The sequence below is a fragment of the Parasteatoda tepidariorum genome, chromosome 4 (genome assembly GCF_982258835.1).
Source record: "Parasteatoda tepidariorum strain Cologne lab strain chromosome 4, Ptep-v5.0, whole genome shotgun sequence".
Taxonomy (NCBI): Eukaryota; Metazoa; Arthropoda; class Arachnida; order Araneae; family Theridiidae; genus Parasteatoda; species Parasteatoda tepidariorum.
In genome coordinates, this window is record NC_141758.1 from 30,564,433 (window position 1) to 30,579,820 (window position 15,388).

The window sequence follows — 15,388 nt, forward strand, 5'->3', positions numbered from 1 at the left end:
ATTATTTAAGACGATCATCAATATGAATCTGATGAATACACTACTTGAAATGATCATCATTATGAATTTGATGAATCCGCAATTTGAAATAGTCATCATAATGAATCTGATGAAACCACTATTTGAAATGATCATCATTATAATCTTGTCAGGAACTGTTATAAGGATTTATGATCTACGATTTCAAGTAATTTTGAATGTATATGAGTTTCCATGATCTTTATAAAAATGTAAAAACTGGTGATGAAGATGGCAACGAAAATTAGTTTTTAAATATTCGACCGATCACTGCAAAATATAATTTTTTCAATGAAGCATATCGATGAGTTTTCCGCACTGGAGCTTTAAATGATAAACTACTACCTCTAATCTTTTCCTGAATTTATTGAATTTAAATTATTTAAGAGCCCTGAGAATCCAATGAACTCGATTTAAAACAGTATATTCTACCTCTGTATTTCGTGAAATACATGAATCTGGCCAAATTATTAGACGCATTATAAGATTCTATGTAAAATCTTAATTATCAGGTGATAATATACAGCTTTATTGTTTTTACGCCTCTGAAAGCGGTTTGCATTTGCCTACATTCGTGTATCATTTGGTTAGCATTGTAATGCAATACGTTAAAAATAAATACAAATAGAAAGTATATAAAAACTCTCTTGAATAAAAACAAATATTTAAATATAAAAGTATTTCATTGATACTCGTTCAAAACATGTAACTAATAAAAAACTACAGTGTGTCTAATAATTTGGTCAAATTATTATAATATACTAATATAATACCTGACATAATAAATATTCTATATTTATATAATGTATCGTCGAATTTATATTACATATAGTCTAATTTAACAAATTGATACACGAACATAAACAAGTGCAATCCGGTTTCAGTCACGTAAAAACAAAATATCTGTATAGTTTCACCTGATAATTAAGATTATACATAGAATTTCATAGTGCGTCTAATAATTTGGCCAGTATCTATTAATTAGATTATGTACATTCAAGTTATTTTTCTTTAAATGTAACGAACTATTCACATTCATATATACTGTTACATGCATAATTTAGTTAATTCTTCCATTATTGAATTATGAAGGGAATATTCTGGCATATCCAATCCCTAACTGTGAGTGACACATACATGTGGTGTATGGGTGAAGAAGCTTGAGGCCAGGTTGAATTAAGGAAACTGTCTTGTCCATATGATTCGAATTACCCTTACAGCCGGAAAGTATTAAGGGGTCACACGTGACTGGCATGAGATCAATATCTAGGACGAAAATTGGATTATTCAACAGACTTCTAGGTCTGCTTTCTTATTCTTGTATTTTATCCAACAAACCCTGACGAACAATACTTCCATTCTTTTTTTAAAAATTCAGTTTGTAATAAATGTTAAAGCAATTAAATGAAATGGCAAAATTCAAAATTTTCTTACTATGGAACTCCTATAGAATTTTAATTTTTAAAGATTTTTTTAAGATACATTTTAGACACTATTTTCGTTTCTCCTTATATTACAAATTAAACTGATACATAATAAAACTAAGCAGATAAATTATACATGTCCCCTTCGGAGAGTCCTAATGTTGTAAAAATTAATCAAAGAAAAATAGAATGTGATAAAAATTAACTAGTATCTATTACATACTGATACATAGTAAAACTAAGCAGATAAATCATACATGTCCCCTTCTGAGAGTTCCAATGCTGTAAAAAATTAATTAAAGAAAAATGGAATGTGATAGAAATCAACTAGTATCTATTACATACTGATACATAATAAGACTAAGCAGATAAATTATACATGTCCTCTTCTGAGGATCCCAATGTTGTTAAAAATTAATTAAAGAAAAATAGAATGTGATAAAAATTAACTAGTATCTATTACATACTGATACATAGTAAAGCTAAGCATATAAATTATACATGTCCCCTTCTGAGGGTCCCAATGTTGAAAAAAATTAATCAAAGAGAAATAGAATGTGATAGAAATTAACTAGTATCTATTACATACTGATAAATAGTAAAACTAAGCAGATAAATTATACATGTCCCCTTCTGAGAGTTCCAATGTTGTAAAAAATTAATTAAAGAAAAAGCGAATGTGATAGAAATTAACTAGTATCTATTACATACTTACTGATACATAATAAAACTAAGTAGATAAATTATACATGTCCCCTTCTGAGGGTCCCAATGTTGTAAAAAATTAATTAAAGAAAAATAGAATGGGATAGAAATTAACTAGTATCTATTACATACTGATACATAGTAAAACTAAGCAGATAAATTATACATGTCTCCTTCTGAGGGTCCCAATGTTGTAAAAAATTAATTAATGAACAGTGGAATGTGATAAAATTAATACGAAATTAATCAATTAATACGAAATTAATTAATTAATAATTAATTAATAGATAGAGAATTCACAGCTTATAATGTAATCTAGTTAAATTTCTATATTATTTGCAAATTTTGTCTCCACATGGCGCTCTCTTAAAAAAAAAAACTATAAAAAAATTACTTCCGTTGCTTTGCTGTTTAGAATGAAGTATTTGCATGGAAGGCTGTTTATTTTGTAGCTAGACAATAACTTGTCTTTGCTTCAATTGGTGGTAATTTTCAGGACATTGTATAAAAATAATCATCTTGGATAGATATGAGGTAAACCCACGTCAAATAACAACTTCGGCAATTAGACCTCTTTTCAACATCAAAACCACATTATAAAAATACCTCATGTCTACCATAAAAACACCTAGTTCTTTTTGTAAGGGAATGACCTTAAAAAAAAAGTGCATATTTTCTTATGTAAATTAACATTGCAGTCACATGATTTACAATTCAAATAAATTTTTTTATCTAACTATTATAAGAGATAAATGTGTTTTTAACGTTTTACATTAAATATTTAAATTAAAATTGAATTGTTTGTCCTTATATTCCTGAAGAAAAAAATGAAACGGAAATTACTCATTAATCACTCCTTGACAGTAATTTATACAGAAGCACTTCTCTAAGTTCATAGTGTTAACAAATTTGTAACGAATTCGAAATATTTTAAAATTGTTTTTCAGAATGCTTCTGAGCCCCGTTCAGTCAAAGTTCCCACGCATTTCATATTTTAAAATATTCAGGGAATATGAAGTATTCGCTTATCTCGCGCAATCTTAAGATAATTAATTTGCTTTTCCTCGGAGCCCGCTTGAGACTCTATAAATCATTCTAATTGGGTAGCTTACTAGGTTGATACATAACAACTAACGAAATTATTTTTACATGTACCACGAAAGAAAGCTGTAAGCGTATTTCCTCGTCTGATAAATGGACAAATTTATTTGGCTTGTCTTTGAAATACATAAATTTTTTTGCCAATGGACTTACCAGATTATGTAAGTGCTATTTTTGTATCTTTGTAGTACAATATTTTTTAAACTGTAAATTACTATATTTAACAATTTCTTTATCTGCTTAATTTTATTGAACGATGCAACAACAAAAATTATAACTTATTTGCCTATAAAATAAATAGTTACTTAGCATTTTAGACAACATTATTATTTTAAAATAAGTCGTGATAGCTCAATTGGATAGAGTGCTCGCCTTCCAATGAGGTGAACGGGGTTGAAGGCTGGTCGATACGAATTCCGCATCCGGCTTGCGCTGACCTCAGTGATAGCGCAAAATATCGTCAGTTGTAGAGGGATCATGGCTTAGAGTCCCCTTGCCGTCAGGCTAACCGTGGGATGTTTTCGTGGTTTTCCTCTCCGCGTAACGCAAATGAGGGTTAGTTCCAACAAAAAGTCTTCCACGAAGGCCAATTTCTGCCAATGTTTGATCGAGGAGTTCCCTCGTCTTCTGGATTGGATTCAAAATTGCACGGCTATGGAGTTGAACATTAGTATATAGTAAACCCAAAAATTGGGTCGACTGTTCAACGACGGTTATAAATATAAAATTAAAAAACAAAATATTTCAAATGTCCCACACGACCTATCTAATTGTGAATGCTTTAAGTTGCTGTTATATAACGGTGATTAAGATCTATCAAATAATTCAGACTAAAATTAGTTACGCCTCTAACCACGTTGTTGTAGGAAATAGGAAAGTGTTACTTTGTGGCACCGACACTGAATAAAAGGTTAAATTATATGAGCGCTTAAAATTTTCGAAAAATCTTAATTTCGTGATTATTTAAAAAGGTGATAATTTTATTTTACCAATATATCACTGCAAACAGGAATAAAATTTTTTTCTTTGAAAAAAAAAATAATTGACAAGTTTCATAATTTTTTTTAGATTTTCTTACTAGCTGAATACCCGTTCTTAATACGGGGTGTAAAAAAATAATGAAAACAACAGTACTGAACAACACTAAGAAATGATGCATAAAACATATTTATATACCAACACAATTAATAAAGCTATAAGATAATTCCAATTTTATTTACTTAATTCTTAATTTTGTATTTTCCGGTGACTTTACGCTATTAAGTTAAGCAAAATACGCATTAGTAGTTCTTCCCATCAAAATAAAGATTAACTGTATTCTCTTGGTATGACGCTGTTGTTCTAGGTCAACTTATGAATTTACCATAGTCAAGCAATTTTCTTCCGCATGGGCATGTATTCCTTACGAGGTACCTCTCGAATCCTCTCTCTACAGTACCTATATTGAAATTGTGAAGTATTGATACTGTTACTAATGTATAATAATACATTGCTTCTTTATCAGTATATTTGAAACCTATTAAAACTGAATCAGTTATTAAAATGCCATTAGCGTCTATAACCAAAACTATTTAGGTTTAATTGGGGCCAAAATAGTATGGCATATAAGGTATAGATTTTTATTTATTGTATGGATTTTTATTTTTATTTCAAACTATTACCAAAAATAATTCAAAATAATTGGCTTCAATGATAATTTGACTTTTCTCTTAAATGAATTACAGCTATTTTTCAATTAATTTTGCTTTCTAATCCATAGTTTATTTTTTTACTTCGATTAGTAACTATTACAAAAACTAATTAAGCATCACTGGTATCACTAATAGTAGGGCGATTTTTTACTGTTCCCCTAAATGAATAAGAACCTTTTCTCTCTTAACTTAGCTTTTTAGTGAGTAGATTTGATTTCGTTCAGAACTTATTACCAAAATAAATTAAACATACAATTTATCTAAACGAATCAGTACTATTTATCAGGTAATTTTGCTTTTCAGTGCACAACTTATATATTTTAACCCTTTCAATACGGCGAAAAATCAGCAGGGGTGAAAGCGAGACGGAAAAGAGGAAAGGCTGGTAGTAAAACCATTTCAGTTATAGCTAGTTTTGGGGAGGAGTTTACTTATTCTTTTTTTTAAATTTTTCAACAATATCTACTTTATCTTGGAAAAGAAGCAGTTTTATATATATGCCAGAATTATAAAAGAAATCCTGATAGTTACAGATATTTCATTTTTTTCGAAAAAAATGCTGGAATGAAATGTTATACGTACCAGGTTTTTCTCTTTTCCGTCTTGCTATATAAGGGCTTTCACCCATGGACTGGGACAGCACATGTCCCGTCCGGTGCAAAAGGGTTAAATTTCAAAACCATTGATTTAAAATTGTTTAGCTGCATACGAGTCACCTTTTTATTGTTCAAACACTAGGTTTACGGACGTTTCTTATGTACCTATCTCTACGAACACGCGTCACACATGCATGAACGCATGCATGCGAACACATGCATGAACGAATACATGTAACAGCACTTACAGAGATGCCTTCGATCAGCAAGTATATATTTTAAAGTGGTAGTTTATCAATTGTGATTTTTAGTTCAGTTAGTTAATTGTGATTAGAAATTCAATTCAGTAAATTTTGATCCACCACTATTTTTTAAAATATTAAGGATATATATAAATGACTGCTCTGGAAGTCTACTTAAGTTTGTTCAAAGTACAGTATTTTTTCTGAGTATAATTGAAATTTATATTCCGTTTGACTACCACTTTCGAAAATCATCCTTGAAGGGATTTAAAGTTGGCTGGTATGTAGTAGTTATTCAGAGATGCCAACTGCTTCGGACAAGCCAAAATAATTAAAAAAGCGGTAAATAATTACAAAGTAAATTTTCCAAATATTTGACTATTTTTGCTTGCTTTTTAAAACGTATAGCATGTAATAAGTATTTTTTCTCTTTATTTAACTAAAACTGGGTGCCTGGGCCGCGCAGCGGCCCCTAACCCATTTATCATGAAGTATTTACAAGTTGAATTAAAAAACATTTTGAATTATGCAGCATTTAGGTAGCATTACAGAAGATCAAGCATATTTGCTTGATAAATTAAACATGATTTGATATTTAATATAAGTCATGATTTATGCAATAATCAGAAATTTTCGTGAATATAAAAAGCACAATTGATATTTAAGCATTGATTGGTATTAAATTTGATGCAATCATAGGTTGTGATTAAAATATGAATTAAATTAATGTGTAAAAAATTACAATTGATATTTTAGCATTGAATGGAATTTAAATTTGATGCATTCATAAGTTATGAGTAAAATTAGAATATATGCAAATGCGATTGACAATTTAGCATTGAATAAAGTTAGAATTGTGTAATTTTAAGTTGTAAAACAAATATAACATGATATATGATAAATTTACAGAAGTTTTGTTTAATATTGGTGTCGCCATCTATCGGACACAGTTTGCTATTTAATTGAGCTGTTTTACTTTTTTCATTGAAGAAGAGTTTGATAATCTACATATTACACTAATGCAAGAGTTCCGAATGAATAGTCCGGAATTGGGCATGACTATGACATTATGGAGCATTATCTCTAATGATTCTTTGCAGTAATTGGAGTACCTCTTCATTCTTTATGAGTTCTTGCAGTTCTTTTATTATTATGACAAGTCTGCGAGCCATACCGGCTGTTGTTGTGGGAATCGGGAGAGAGCCCTTCCTAGTGGGACGGGCTATGCACCCAGTGTAGTTTGCGGTATGGGATTCACTACAGTTGCAACATTTTGGTGGAGTGTGTCTGTCCTTTCTGCATTCATGGGAGCGATGATTGCCAGCGCATTTCACACATCTTGAGGCAGCGTTGCATGATCTTTGAGTGTGGTGGAATGCTTGACAATTAAAACATTGAATTGGTCCACGACCCCCCCTAAATCTCTCTATTCTGACTGGAATACTTTGAATAGTGGTGATGGAGTTAATTTGATGATTTTGCACTGTATTTTTAAGAATTATGAGAAAAAGTGGGAGGAGCCTATAGGCCTCACCCACTTTTCTCTTAAACTATATGACTTTATGAGTTGTAATGCCTGTTTTTGCCAGTTGATGGGAGATCTCATCTGTTTTGTATTCTGTTGATAGTCCACGGAGTAATACTTTAATATGTATGGTTGGATGTGCTTGTGCAGAGGTAATGGGTGTGTCTGTTTCTTCATTGGGAACTTCCATGGGTGGAGCTATGTCAGAGTTGACTATTGTTTCAGATAGTAGCAAGGAGGTGGCGGCATCTATTGGTGAAGAAGAGGTGCTTTCTGTAATAAGTATTCCTAGTCCTAGTGTTCTGATTTTATTGGGCACCTGGGCCGCGAAGCGGCCCCTATCTCATTCATCTGGAATTTTATAACAGTTTTGGCTGAGCAATGAGGTGAGCAGGCAATGGAGTTGCTTTTATGAATGTTTCAAGCTCTTTGCTTGAATAACTAAAAAAGAATCAAAAATAAATTGAGCAGCTTGCTCTAAACTGTGTTTGTTTGATTTTGGAGTTGTTCAGAATTGTATCAGCATGAGTAAACGTTATTTTCAGAAAAGTTGATGAAATTATTTGTTTTGATAGTTATGATATGAGGCGTCGGAGGTGAAATGTGCAGCTATTGGTCTGTAGTTTTTATCTTTGATATGATTTTCAAATTTAAAGATTTCATTAAAATTTGCTGTTTTACATTCTATGGCTTTATCGAAAAAATCTGCATTTAGCTTGTATATATGCTGTGATAGAGTTGGTATTTTGAGATCTGCATGTATATTGGTATTCCGGATGAACCATCTTGCACAGGTTATTTTTCTAAGGATCTTGTTTTGGCATTGGTTTAATTTCTTCAGTAGATGTTGAGGTATCGTTGTCCAGGCAGGTGAGGCATAGGTAAGTATTGGGCAGATCATTGCTGTATATAGTAGCTTCTTTAGTTTAAGTGACATATTCTGATTATATATTAATGGTAATAAGTATTATAAAGTGGTGAATGATATAAGCCTACGAATTATTTAGGAATAGTGGTGGATAAAAATTTACTAAATTGAATTTATTAAACCAAGAATCACATTTGATAAACTACCACTTCAAAATATATATTTGCTGTCCGGAGCAAGTTGGCATCTCTGGTTATTTACCGTTTCTTAAGTTATTTTGGCGTGACCGGAGCATTTGGCATCTCTGCAGCTAGAAAGCAATGTAATTATATTCAATTAGAAAAAAAAAGAGATAAACATTTATGAAATATTCTAGCATTTTATTTTTTCAATACTCGAACTGAAACCTTTAAAATCTGACATCAATTGACATTCTGCGTTTGTTCTTTCTATTATTGCTTATCGGCAACAGTTGTTTATCGCCTGTTTCATTTGAGATAACGGATCGAAGTATTGTCGGTACACTTCTATTTATTATTGACGTGATGTTTACACAAAATTTTGTCTAAATTACGATCGCGTCAAATTGACGCATATCCGTAGAGATAGGTATACCACAAAGCGAATTTCAAAGCTTTTGAAGAAAAAAGACTAATGTATATTTACCTCGATCAATGGATAAAAGTCATTACAAGAGATAAAATGATAATACAAACAGGTTTTGGAACTTTCCTTATAAAAATCGTCAAAATGACGCGTCCCGTAATCCTAGTGTTAGCTAGAGCCCCTGAATTAGACAGGCCGACTTATCATTTATTGTTGGAGCAAAGAGCTATCATAAGCACAGCGAATAAATATTTTCGAGTGGTAGTTTATTAATTGTAATTCTTGGTTTCATAAGTTCGATTTAGTAGATTTTAATCCACCACTATTTCTAAACAATGCGTAGGCTTATATAATTTACCACTTTATAGAACTTATTATATTAGTTATTCAAGCAAAGAGCTTGAAATATTCATAAGAGCAACTCCATTGCCTGCTTACCTCATTGCTCAACCAAAACTGTTCTAAAATACCAGATGAATGGGATAGGGGCCGCTTCGCGGCCCAGGTGCCCAATAAAATTAAAACACTAGGACTAGAACTTATTATATGCTTTACATTCTTAAAAGCAAGCAAATGTTGTGAACTATTTGCAAAATTTACTTGTAGTTATTTACCGTTTTTTAAATTATTTTGGCGTGTCTGCAGCAGTTGGCATCTCTGTAATAACATAGCGAATACTAAAATAACATTAACTTGAGAACTTGTTTGCTCCAATATTGCTTGATAGGTCAGCTCTGGTAGTATAGGAGCCTTGGTGTTAACTATCAAAATGCTAAACACGTGATTTAATACAACTTTAGAAATGCTACTTTAGTGACATCGTGTAAATACGTGTTACCACGTTCACGGGAATAGAATGAGTTTATCTACTATAACGAATAAACTAAAAAAAGTGGTGCATTATGTAACCCTAAGAATTTTCTGGAAATAGTGATGGATAGAAATCTACAAAATTGAATTCATTAAACCAAGAATCATAATTAATAAACTACCACTTGAAAATATTTATTCGCTGTCGGGAGCAAGTTGGCATCTCTGTGTATACTATTTTTGTGTGTAAACTATTTTTGTGTGTTCTATATTTCAGTCATTTCTTCAAACCATTTTAGTGATGATAATAATGTAAAAAAATTAAAAATTTACTCGAATTATGTGTTTCCAATAATCTTGGCTTCGCCGGTCACCGGTGACCCACGTGGTGCTACGAACAACTCAGTTACAAACTCAGTTACGGTCACCGGTGACCCCCATTGCATTCAAAGTGTTAATTAATGAGAGCTGTAAGTTAGCAAATATCACTGATGTTAACATCCGAATATATAGATTCATTTGCAGTTTAATTTATTTCAATGGTAAGTTCTAAGCCTACCAGAAAATTCTAATTTTCAGACATGTCTAAGGAATGATCTAACGCAGTGTTTCTCAAATTGTGGTACGCGTACCCCCAGGGGTACGGGAACAGTTTAGCGGGGATACGCGTTCGTATGAGAAATATCTTGCAACAAACAAAAATTTCAAAAGTTTTTATTTAAAATTGAAGCTAGCCATGAAAATTTACGATAACGCATTTTTCTATTGGCTATTTTTTGCACAGTTAACAGTTAATAATGATTGGTGTCAACAGCCAGTTGTGATTTTTAACTTTTGTGCAATTTTTTATAGTAAAAAATACATTCAATTTTTATTAGTGGTACACAGCGTTACGAAAAATGAAGAAAGGGTACACAAAAGTCATAAGTTTGGGAAATACTGATCTAACGGAACAATTTTTCGGATAGGGAATTAAAATTACTTCTTGCATACACTGTTCATTTTTCAAAATGCAAGCGCAGTTGACTTTAAAGCTGTTAAAAGATATTGACACACGCATTAAGAAGAAAAATCATGCATACACAATTGGATGCCTGCATGTGACGTCATGTTAAGTTAATCGTGGCATTTGTCGATTCAGAGGCCAATCAAGTTTGACAGACCCGCATGGCATAGCTCACAGATATCCAATTAAATCTGATTTAAATAACTTGATTAGACACTAACACCTAACTTCTTCTCGAGTTACAAGTACCTACCGAAATATAAATTTGGGAGTTAGAATGCATTACACTGACTTATTTTCTGCAATATTTCTGGTTCGTTCTCGTTTATTCTGTTTTTCCGCAATTTCATTAAACCACCCCTTTCTCCTGCGTGGATTATTTAGTATCACACAACTAAAATAAACTCTAAATTATTATCTGATCTGCGTAATTTAAGGGCATATTTAAAAGGAAAATTATTTGTTTACATAAATAAACAGTTGATTTTATTTCTGCGCAATTAATAGCATAGTTTGATTCAGCTCTTCGCTGCCTATGTGAGAAAAGATACTTCATGTATTTTGCAACCACGTTAAGCATTACCATACTCTGTTACAGTTGAGGTTCCTGCAAAATATCTTTTCAAGTGTTTGTGAACTAAAGAATAAATTTTAAAAACAAATATCATTTTTATAAGAATAAGACATTTTCTCCAACTGACCTTTTATATATCTGCTTAAATCAAGCTTTTCATTTCATTACAGAAGCTGTGAAGTCCTAACCTATTGGTTCGATGATATTGATGACAGGAAATAAACCCTTCCAAGATACTGTGAAAATGGAGTCGTTGGTTCTCTATAAAAATCTACTGAGAATAAAGTGTTCCTACTGGAGAGACTAACGTCGTCATTACAAGGAAATTATTAGAAACTCCATATAAATTTATTCAAAAACGTTCTTTATATTAAGAAAAATTGTTTGATTCCTTGTGATATACAACCACTCATGAAAATAAGAAGTGATTATTGCCAGTGTAAGGCTAGATCTTATTGAAACTGTCGATCGAAAGAGAGAAGTTACACCTTGTATTTTGAAATGGCTCGGTTTGGAGTCCTGTTATCAGATATCCACCTTTTCCGTGGCAGCACTTTTATACTGATGGTTCTCAGTTTCATTGCCAGCTTAATGTAATAACTGATTTCTTTTGGTCCCTTTTTTTCAACGACCCGGCAAATTGTATTGATATATTTTTTGATAGTGAGGTAGTAGCCACCATATATGGCAGTACTTTTACTTTCGTTACTTGTACCGCCGGTACAAGTAAAAAGTACGTACTTTTACTTGTAATTCGTTACTTTTTAAATTTAGTACTTTTACTTGTACTTTCGTTACTTTTTTAGGGAAAAAGTACAAGTATTTGTAACGGAAATGTCGAATAAAATCGTTACTTTTTTCTAAAACTCGATAAGCTTTCTAAAGAAAAAAAAATGATTTCGAAATGCAATTATTTTGCAAAATGAATAAAACTATTATTTATCAAGTTACTTTCATTCATTTTCGAGTTTTATGCATTTGTTTAATACATTTTAAATAAAAAATGTTGGATTTTGTTATTATGTTTTTCAATTTTCTTTTTGAACTCACTAATAATACATTTTTGTCTAATATATTTTTACCTAGTACATTTTTTACTGAAATTATGTTTATGCCCGACCTTGTTAAACAACGCCCAGTCAAATCTCTAAGAACTTCAGAGCTATTTATGCTATTGAAAACAATTATAATTACTATTTTAACTCTTGAAAACTCGAAGGTATTAATTTAGACGCTGATACTAAAACTCGTTTACAAATTTTAATTATTCCGTTTGGTAGAAATGTTCGGAAAATGATTTTCTCGCATGACTTCAACATTAGCCATTGTTACAAATAAAACTGCAAACTGTTCTGTTTCAACTTATACTGCACATTCAATTATTTTTTACTAGCTCAAAGATCACAAAGCTATCTGAAACCCCGTGTTTGCTTTGTTTATGTTTGTGCTTTTAAAGCGCATTTCTATAGAGTAAAACAATTTTAAATCAATGGTAATTTAAATAAAAAAAAAAAAAAACTAAATATTCAAATCAATAGATAAAATTTCTTTTTCTTGCAAATCCATATATTTGATTTCAAAATTATATTATACGATTATATTATAAAATTATATTATAATATTCTTCCGAATTTAAAAATAAATTAATGTCCATAACTTTCAAAATTAAAAATAATTAAATAAATAACAAAAATTTTGCAAAAACGTTAAGGAACATAAGAATATGATTCAATAAAATTTTAGGTTTCTTTGAATTTTCGATTTCCTAGAAATGTACTTTTAAATCGTTACTTTTTTTTGTTTAGTACTTGTACTTTTACTTGTACTTTTTACTCGTTACTTTTTAAAATAAGAACTTTTTACTTTTTACTCGTTACTTTTTTAAAAAATACTTGTACTTCTACTCGTTACTTTTTAAAAGTAACGTTGCCGTATATGGTAGCCACATGTAAAGCTCTAAAGCGATTATCAGCTATCCATTAACACGCCAAGCAAATTTTACATGGCTTGCCCGTCTGGCCAAACGGTAAATGACTACAAACTAAATTTTCAAATATTAAATAGATTTTGCTATTTTTTTAAAAGGTTTAGGTATGAGATGCCTGCAGAATGGTAGAAATAGTCCAAATCTGGGTACACAGCCGCGAAGCGGCTTTAACACATTCATCTAAACTATGTGGCTCTGAGATGTTGTTTCTGTCACTAGGAATCTGAACTAGTAATTGTTTAGAACTAGGAATTGTTTAGAAATAGTGGTAGATAAAAATCTACTATATTGAATTTATTAAACCAAGAATCACAATTAATAAACTTCCAATTGAAAATGTTTTCGCTGTCCTGAGCAAGTTTTGCATCTCTGGGCATATAAATAAAACTAGTTTTGTGTGTTCTATATTGCATTAATTTCTTTAAACCATTTTAGTAACGATAATAATACAAAAATATTAAAAATTTACTCGAATTATGTGTTTCTAATAATCTTGGATTCGCCGGGCAACGGTGACCCCCATTGCATTCAACGTGTTAAAGGCAGATCAAATTCTTACGCTGACAGCCCAGTTGAAAACCCATTAACATCTAAAGTCCTGCTATGTCAGGATTTCACATGTTAACGAGAAACAAATTGTTTTCCAGTTAGTGTGTCTGGTCATTGAGGTCTTATGGATGGCGAAAAAACGGATTTTCCTTCGGAAAGAGGTGCCGGTTTGCAAAAACATTCTAATGCCGATTTCTTTTTTTTTCAAGATTTAACTCCTTGTAAAATGAATTATTTTCACCTTATGAGACCTCCAAATTTGAAGAGCCCTGAAAAGCTGGAAAAGGGCAGGTCCTTCTCGTCTTCCCAATAAACCGAGACGCAGCGTAATTACGGCTTTTCATCTGTCTACAGGACTCAATTTCCTTGCTGTACTAGGCATTTCAACTTATCCTCCTTGTCCAAGTTGTGACTATGAACAGTGACCACCTGTTCCACTATGGGACATTTCGTGGTTTTATAGAGGAGTTGAAGTACTTCGAGGCAAGATATTTCATATGGCAACGATTTTTGTCTTTTTGTTTTTACTTCCATTACTTGGTTCATACAGTATCTTTTTAACTCTTTGTAGCATTTTACTTGGCCTATTGTAAAACAAATATCTGTTTAACTTGTTTATATGTAGGAATAGACAAAATTCTTTTATTTCTAATTTATTAAAATAAAATTACGACAGTATTTCTATCACCAAGGAATTTTTTTTAAACTACGGAAATATCGATTTTTTTGGAGAATATACATTAAAAGAAATTTCTACCTTAATGATAAACTTATAGTAATATAATAAATTCATTGGTGTTCTGATTGTTTTGCAATAAACATTTCAAATGTTCTGACAGTATCGTTTTATAAACAAAATAAATAAAATATTTTTAAGATAAACATGCAACAAATAAAAACTTAACAGGAAATAGTATTAACATTATATGAAAGCGATTAATTAAACGTGAAATGTAATTAAAATTATACAAACATTTATGCATAGGTAAATAAATAAAAGAGCAGGAAATATGAGCATTTAAAAAGGTTCAAGAAATTAGTATTCTATTAAAAGAGTGCTTTGATAGAAATGCTCGTCTGAATTTCCTCAAGAGAAAACGCAAACTTAATTATTAACATGACAAATATTGACACAAACGTTATTAAAAATTCAGCTTGTGTCTTCAAAAGGTAATTATGAATTTCAGCTATTTCCTTTAATCATGAAGTTAAAGCTTTCCTAACAAGAACTATCGATTATAATTTTATTTCGCATCTTTTAAAACAACTCATTATTCATGAATTCTTATCAAAATCGTTATCATATTCATTTATTATGCTGAAACTTTCATACACTCATTGATGTTTGAATATGCAAAAGAAATGGTAAACAAAATCTATAATTAGTTACCGGGCTTTTGAATTGAATGTGCGCGACTTTCTTAAATAAAAGACACACAAATGAACAAACACACACATATTTGCTTATGATATTGATGAAATGTAGGTTGTTTAAAATGTGGCAGTGCAATAACAATCATTAAAGCAGTAAATATTTCGCGGTGGCCGAAATTTTAGGGATGGTAATTCAAGCATTGCACGATTGAAACATAGTACATCAGTGACTATTTCTGTATATGCAATAAAGTTTTGGCGGAATGAAGACACTAAATATTCGTAGTTAAAATGTAGTAGTGCAATAACAAT